The sequence below is a fragment of the Euwallacea similis genome, chromosome 29 (assembly GCF_039881205.1).
Source record: "Euwallacea similis isolate ESF13 chromosome 29, ESF131.1, whole genome shotgun sequence".
In the NCBI taxonomy this organism is placed as follows: Eukaryota; Metazoa; Arthropoda; class Insecta; order Coleoptera; family Curculionidae; genus Euwallacea; species Euwallacea similis.
The window spans coordinates 2,417,794-2,425,599 of record NC_089637.1 but is presented as its reverse complement, the minus strand read 5'-3'; positions in this window follow the sequence as shown (position 1 = coordinate 2,425,599).

The window sequence follows — 7,806 nt, the reverse complement described above, 5'->3', positions numbered from 1 at the left end:
AATGACTGAACCCACTTCAAACGGAATTTTGAGTTGGCAGATTTAGAATTTCACACGTACGCTACATTCGAGGACAGAACGCATACATTTGTCTTCAAAGGATTGCAGGAGGAAATCTCGCCGGAAGAGGTGAAAAGCAAGCTGAAAGAAGAAAATGGAATCCCAGTTAAAGAAGTCCATTTGATGAATATCACGTTCCGTCCCCTGTACCTGGGGTACCACCCCACTTACCAACTCCGTGGCGGTGAAGAGGCCATCCTCCCACTCCTCACTAATCGCCTCCTGCAGTCTTCCAACAGCCATCAGACTCTTGACCCGGTCTCGCTGCGCGGCGCAGTCAGCCATTTGCACCGCCCCACATCCCGCTCGTTTCAATACCTCCACGACTTTCCTCCTGAGTCTCTCCTTCTCCTCATCCTCTCCCCTTGTCTCCGCCGTTGTCGAGCGATCGGTGCGCTTCACCCTACGCACCGCAATTCTCACGCCCGCCACAGCATTGACAATATCGTGCCACGGCCTGTAGGCCGTCTTGAGGAAGCGATCGAGGTCCTCGACTCTCGCCACCGCCACCTTCAGCACCGTCCCTGTAAATAAGAGGGAAAAGCTCTCCTCTTCCCTCCTCCGCTTTTCTCCTTTGGGGGTACTCGCCGGAGGAGGCATCTCCTCTGAAAAGACGAAGGAAAGCTCCTCCCTCGCTCTTCTCACAAGTTTCCCTTGCACCTCCTCTCCCATCTCCTCCTTACACCCGTTGCCTCCTTGTCTCCCGTTCCCCCATTGATTCCTTTCTCTCCTTTGGAGGAGTTCACATAAGCTTGGAGCTCCTCGCGAACCCCTCTTTCGTATCCATTTTCTCCAGCCTGCCTGGTAGGCTATTTTTCCTGATGTGGCATCGACCCCCCCCCCCCCCGAATCCTTGGGGCCAGCACCAGCCACCTAGGTTTTCACCCGGTCGGAGCTGGTGGTGGCATTACCACCCGCCTAGGATACTTGTTTTTTTAAGTCACTCATCATTCAAGTATCAAAAAATTTTACACACATACGGACTTCACATCATCCAGGTAAGTATTACGTAAGTGTTACATACTAATAACCATGCTAAAACTCCCCTGTCGTAACCTAAACGTTAAGCACTCTTTCACAACGTTCAGGAATATTCGAGCGCTTTAGTTCTCGACACCTGGACCTTACATATAAATGCATGCGGGATCGAAGAGCGGAATATCAGAGTACGCAGTATTCTTCTAGCCTTTACATATACTGTAAATAGTCCTTGTATAATATACTTGTATTTTAGTGGTCTTTATTATTTCGTTATATCCCACGGACATAACAGTAAGTATAAGTTATTTAGGATAGAAATAGTCTAAGATTTATGAATAAGTTCCAGGACACTCCGAAGAGGCGGGTTTTTTGAGAAGAATAAGGTAAGTAGGACAAATCGCACTTTGGAATTGTAGTACAATTTCAGCTTAGGTACCACAGATTCGTCACGTCTGTGTTCACTAAATGAAGGTGAACCCCAACGGAGCCGCTTAGAACTGGACTCCTATCCAGCCATGCATCCCATTGGCGCGAATTAAGTGAGGGTTGATGATGATGATGATGAGAATCACTTTTAAAAAACTTTATTTTTCGGATTTAAGAGAATAATATTATAAAATAGGGTTTATGGCTTAAAACTAGAGCGAACAATTAAGACGAACAGCAATTAGCTTTTACACAGACTTAATGTTACTGTTATAATGCTGCAAGTAGTTTTATAGAGCACAAATGCATAGTCGACATCTTATGGTCAGCGGTACCTAGGATTAAGGGATATTTCTTGCACATCCCATCTTGGGATTTGGAAGATATGTATAGGGGCCTCACCACGCGAACCCTAAGGATCCCCGCGCACCCAATCAACTCCGATGTTGACCACATCTCTGCGGCCACTACCAAGACCCATCGGTTGTTTACGGTTTGCTCCTTGGATAAGTGGGGGCAAGAACGGGATGCTTCAAAGAGTGGAAGTTTCAGAGAATGGCAGGTAAGTTGAATGAAATTGCACTATGTGAGGTAAGTACAATTTCAGCTAAGGTACCGCGAGCTCGCTAAGCCCGTGTCCACTGTGTGAACCCCTTCGAGGCCGCTGAAGATTGGGCTTCCCTCCATCCTTGCATCTCTTGAGCGCGCACCATACCACGAGAATTGGGAGATGGGAGGTGTTATAGTGGCCTCACCACTTGATCCGCGAAGGATCCGCGTTCACCTTATCCACCCCAGCCCCGATGACATCCCTGCCCCCGTTGCCGGAATCCATCAGCTGTTTACGGTTTGTTAAGCTGGTCCACGGCGGAAGTTTTCGTTCCGAACTTGTTATTTTTAGGTTGAAGCGATCACTTATCACTCCCACTAACCAGTGACCTCACAAGAAGTCCTGGCCGTTCCCCTATCCGCCACCCGGGGGACGCGTCCGATAGATTGCTCAATCCACGGGATAGAGGCCTCCTTAATCAACATTAACACCACCTCATCTCATCTCATTCTGTGAATGCACTGGTTTCACACTAGAAAATCTATTGAAAAAGCTTGGCAAGAACTCTATAAGTCCGCTTCAGCGATCTTGAAAGGCTCCTGAAATTTCTCAAATGCCACGTAATAAATGAGGCCGCCCTTTAAATTAATTTTTTCAGCTGATTTTTCCAGTACATTACCTAATTAAACAACATTACGTCACGCATCAAATAGCTTACCTCAAAATTCTCTTTACACACAAGTGTACGTCTTAGTTTTGCAAATGTTCACATAAGAGTTCAAAACCCAGGTGGTAAACTGCCCAGTGTACTTCTCTTAAAACATTCTCTGATGACGACAGGACATAACACCGTCCATCGTGTCCTACATACGGCTTGTCACGTGCCATTTTATATATCCGACATGTTGGGTGCGAACACTCGTAGTTCGTGTATATATTTTGTATATACTTAGCCATTAAATTTTAAATTTTATCGAAGCTGCTAGGATGTTTGGAAAGGTCAAAAACTTTGAATTTTAGATTAGAAATTTAGAATTTGTTCATCTATGACAACAGCAATTTCAGTGTCTTAAATGATAAATCAAAAATGGAATTACTACAGAAAAATATTAATTTCCAGGGTAAGAGTATTTCTTTTAATCGAATTTTGAGTACTGCTGATGCTAACACAATTATTGGTAACAAAACGTTGATAAAGCTGTTTCAAAAACGTGAACTTATATTGCATAAATTTAGTCCAGAAGAGGAAGGAGTTATTTTTATTAACTGCACATTAAGACTGCAAATTGTAGATAAAACAGTTCTAATCGACAATATTTTTTATCTTCTAACTGTGTCGTTATATCAAATGCCTCAACAGGTGACTTACATAAATTAAGTGCCAACTTTGAAAAGAACCCCCTGTTTGATTACGACCAACTGGGAAGTGGAATGAAATTAATTAACCAAACTATAAGTTTTTCAAATCTACTTAGGAGATATAGTGAACAAAATGTGTCAAAGATCCATAATATATTTTGGCCAGAAAACACTGCAGGTTATTTAGTGTTAAAGCAATTTACAACTACTGGCCCAGTAAAGGGCTTTATCTGCAATATAAATAGTGAAACGAACGTTGCTAAAATTAAAGAAAAAGAAATTATAAAGTCAATTAAAAGATCAATGGAAAACAAAGTGAATCTTATCGCAAAATTCAATCATGTCTAACATCGGCAAAAACTTTAAATCCGCATATCCGGAAATATAGGTGAAACGAATGAACCTTAACCACTATGCCGTATCTTCTGAACAGCTTCCAAGAGCAGGAAAACTCACATTGGTAGCTGTAAATTTTACAGAAGAAGGTACAGATCAGGCAATTGAATTTATAACAGAAATATTACTTAGAAGTGGCACAGACGATGAACTGTTACAGAAAAGATTACTCGAATATGCTTTAAAGAAAGGTAAAAATACTCATGAAAGCCTAAATCTAAAAGTCGCTTTCTTATTTGATGAGTTTGATGAGATCAGTCCTACGCACAAAGATAAGACTTTGGTACTCTTGAAGGCACTTAAGCAAAGTAGTGTGACGCAAATGTTGGTATGTACCAGAATTCATGAAGTACGAAGCTCAGAGGATAATTTAAGAGTGGCTGCATTTTATTTTAATTCATTTAGCAACGAAGAAAAAGAACAATATTTTAAGAAATTTCGGCAATCCCAGCCACATAAATACAATATAGACTTTTATATGGCACGATAAGTTAATGTGATAGTCTGTCAGACACGCACACTCTTTTTGAGAAAGATCCTCTTCAACATTAATCGCATCGCCGAGCTCTATAACCTGCCGCAAACCTTGTGTTGATATATTGTGAAGTTCACGAGATACATCATCACTTTGGTATCTATTCTTTTGCACTTTCCAAATTCTTGCGAGTGGGTTAATGTAATACTAAAACCCATGGTTTATCACAATGGGTTTTAGTATTTAAGGATTTGCAGGGCATATACGAGCTCTCTTTTCTTCTGGGTTCGGTTGGTCGTTGACAACTCAGGAGTCGCTTCCGCGCTCACAAATTCATAAGTTACTTTGTCCTTCGCTTTGTTCACTTTGTATTAATAGACGCACATTTATAATCCTTTTTCTGACTTGTGATTTCATTATAAGATATAAATACCATCCTATATCTACAGTAGTATCAAACCCGATGCTACATTATTATTGTTTTAAAGATCAACAACAGCATTAAATAGCACAAAAAATATTATTTCTTCACGTTTGTTTATTTTTTTAATGTTGCTTACGTTACCGGAAGAGCAAAATTGCCGATTTTTAAAAATTAAAACGTGGGTCAAGTGCCACTTCAAATTAAAGGTCTTTAAAAACTATATATATTTAATGGCGTATTGAGATTCAAAATCTATTTATTAGTTTTTCAGAAAAATAGCTATAAACGCAGTAAAAAATACAATACAAACTCAGTTAAATAGTACGTAAACAATGAAAAAATTTGTTTGTTAATAGAAAATTGTCTTGCTTTCGATTTTGTGCTCACAAATAGGTTTCGATTTAAAAAAAAAAAACAAAGTAATAAATAAAAATAATCAAAGGCTGTTTGTGAGTAAAAAATCGAAGACAAAGGAATTTCCTATCAGCAAGAAAGTTTTTTCATTGTTCACGTACTATTTGAATGAATTTGTATTACATTTTTTACCCATTTATACCATTTATACCACATTTATAGAAGTTTTTCTCCAAAATTAATCGATAGATTTTAAATCGCAATACATTATGAAATGTAGATTTAAAAGATTTTTTATTTTAGGTGTCACTTCACTCAAGTTTCAATTTAAAAAAATCGACCATTTTGCACTACTGGTGATGTAAGCAACATTTAAAAAATAAGCAAACGTTAAAAGATATTATTTTTGCCCTAGATAATTGTTAGGGCTTGTGTAGAGGACATAATATCCGATAATTGATTTAATCTATTAGTTCGATAAGTGGTATTCTACATAAACCTAGAATTAAATCCGTGATTAGTATGTAAGGAACCCGTGTGCTACGCCTATGAACATTACTCGTTTTTTTGCCACTTTGCCCATATGACCAGATGTTGGTACGCATTTCGTTTGAATTTAAACCAACTGTGTTACAAAACTTTTCGCCGACCTTTTGTGCATACCAGAGTTTAGGCATGTCCTCGATTCTGGTCTTAACCGTCCTTTAATAAAATCCAATTAGGGTAAACGATATAGTTATTGAACAGATAAGGAACGTTTTTTTTATTCAATAATTTGATAAAAATTTATTTTTTAAACTACAAATATCACCAATGCACGAAAGTATCGTAAACAGATGGGTATTCAAATGTTATCATCGAAAACACAAAACAACATAGAAAAAAATTAGGTATCACTAAATTTTTATGTTCAAAAAGTACAGTTATTGGACAAATTATAACAATTAATAGGCGAATTAATTATAGTTAGTGGACATTTAGTTCCTCAAGTTTAATTCTTTCGAGTCTTAATCTGTCTCATCACTTTCTTCACGTGCTTCCTTGTAGCATAAATGACACAAATAATCATCTTCATCATCTGGAATGTGCTCTCTATGTGACACAGGAACACATGATCGATGAAAATTCCTCTGACAAGTATCGCAAGTCAACCCGTTTCTTTTTATTAGCTTCAAGCATTTGTTACATTTTTGCCTGTATTTCTGGCTGTTTTGTAGTTTAGTTTTCTCCATTAATTGTTGTTGTTTTTTCTCTGCATGCCTTCTTTTTCTATCTTCTTTCGCCTCTAACTTTTGCTGTTTTAAAGCATGTTTGGATTTAGATATTTGTTGAAACTTCTCTGATGTCAAAGCATAAAGTGTTCTCCCAGTTTGTCGTTTATTTTTTCGTTTCGGAGAATTTAGCCACATTAGAAAAGAGGAAAGAGTTACATTAGTTTTCGACGCTACCTCAAGTGGGACGTCTGGTTTTGTAGGTGTTACCACTAAATCAGAGATAAGTGTAGAACTAGAGGCCAAAAATTGTGATTTTTTTATCAATGACCGTGTAGATAAAAATGGAATTGGAGTTGTTGTTTTGATTCGTTCGATATTAAACCCTTCTTCTGTAGTTACCTCATTAGTAATTTCACTCAGTTCAACATTTGTATCTCTTATTTGTCCGTTTTCAAGAGATTCTGACAAAAAATTATCAAAATTACTGGGTAATACTTTTTGGAAGTGCTTCCAAATTAAGTGTAATTTTTTGAAATTTTCGTCATCGATTTCTTGAGACGAATTATTACTCTCAAATTTCGTAATAAGATCTGGGCCTACCACTTCAACAAGATTGAGACTTGTAAATTAGCGTTCTCCCCTCGCTCTGTTCATTTTCTTCGTTCTGTTTATTTACATTTTGTTTTTTCGATCCAAAACACCGAATGTAATCCACTGCATCTGGATTAAAGGGGCATATTTCACATAATCGGAATCCATTTCGGATTGTATCGGATTTAATGCTGTCAACGACGTTTGCTAATATAGGTGCAATGTTAAGTTTATTTATTGATTCCCCTGGACTTTCTGCATAGAATTGTTTTGTAGTTTTTCGCCAGGTGGCTTTCAATGGACTAAAAGCTGCGACATCTGCGAGCTGCAAAATCCTAGTTGAATTTAAGTATAAAGCTATAAGCACAATTTGCAACTGACTTCATAAAATACTCAAGTCGTAAATTACATATATGAGACTTATGTCCATCAACAAAGAGGATCACGGAGAACGTCGCCTTGTTCTTTACTAACTATGGATAGAAAACGTTCGCTATGTACTCATAAAACACCTCAGCAGTCATCCATCCGTTATCGCTCCTTGCAACACCCCATTCCAGCGGAACAGCACGAGCAATTTTCTCAGAAATTCTTCGGTAAGAATATGTCGGAATAGCGTTTGCTACGTTTTCCATTTTGGAGGAAAGGTATGTCTTTAAAAGTCAAAGAATGAAAAGACAGACTAGCGAATTCACTACCCCACGACCACTCTTCTGCTCGTCAATCTATTAACTGCCAGTTCTTTGTCCCTGTTGTCTTAACTTTCCCAGTTCTGGTGAGTCCTTCAGAACCGTGGGAAAAGTACCTGCTAGTCCCTATTACAAAGGAGCCAATAGTTTAGTGTCACCCAAATAATTAGCACACATTGCCACTTAAGAGCGTCGTGGTATTAGTGATCTCGCTCGACAATGCTTTTTCTTAAGAAGGCTGTCAGCCTGCCCTTCATCTTATTGTCTCTTCTAATATTACATCTACA